We start from the raw sequence: 890 nt of genomic DNA, 5'->3' as shown, positions 1-890 counted from the left end.
TGTCATTTATCGTTAAATTTATAATATTACTGTTCTTTAACTTTCCTACATCTTTTATTTAGAAATAATTCAAATCGCCTAGGAAATTTCACMCACGCGTGTTTTAGTTTTTAATCACTACTTATTAAAAATACTCTTATAACTTACATATTTACATATATTGCGTATATGGTAAATATCGTAAGTAATGGTAATAAAAACGTTATTATGGTTGCTGTTGTAAAGAACTATGACGTTGTATACTTARGTACTTTGTTTCATTGGCTCAGTGCCCTCTTTGGCTTATCGCAAATCTTTCGTCTTGCYAACCGCTACTAACATTCAAATATTTTTTGCACATTGTGATAAATCTAAAAGTACGGAACTGTGTGAAACATATCATCATATTTTTTATATTGTAAGGTAGCAATTTCCTGCAATCTGCGGCTAAAAAATCAGTTGACCACCAGATCGCTATTGTCACTCYTACAAAAAACTATAAAAAGGCTTAACAAAATATAAATTAAGATACTTAYGAAACTGTAATTCGGTTTTCTTCAAACATTTTACCAAGGCAATATTTGAAATAGTCCTTGGGAAATAAAATAAAATATTTAAACTATCGTTCASAAGCTGCGTTCAAAAGTAAACAGGACTTAAAAAAAGCACAACAGAATAAATGGTTTTTTCGGCAAAATCAATTTATTTTATTCAAAATAGTCTCCTTCTGCTTCAATACAGCTTTTTGCAGCTTTTTTTATCTCTCGTGGCCGCCAGTATGCCGGTGCAAGCATTTTGAATGGCCTCTACGTCTGCATAACGCTYTCCTTTCACGGGCAAATACTATTTTCTGATGATTAAAATGTGCTTTTTGGTCAAATAATCGATCACAAGCGTCGGTCGATGAGAGT

The sequence above is a fragment of the Bactrocera latifrons genome, unplaced genomic scaffold, assembly GCF_001853355.1.
Source record: "Bactrocera latifrons isolate USDA-ARS-PBARC rearing strain unplaced genomic scaffold, ASM185335v1 scaffold_183, whole genome shotgun sequence".
NCBI classification, from domain to species: Eukaryota; Metazoa; Arthropoda; class Insecta; order Diptera; family Tephritidae; genus Bactrocera; species Bactrocera latifrons.
The sequence above is the reverse complement of the archived record's forward strand: the minus strand, read 5'-3'. Positions refer to the sequence as shown.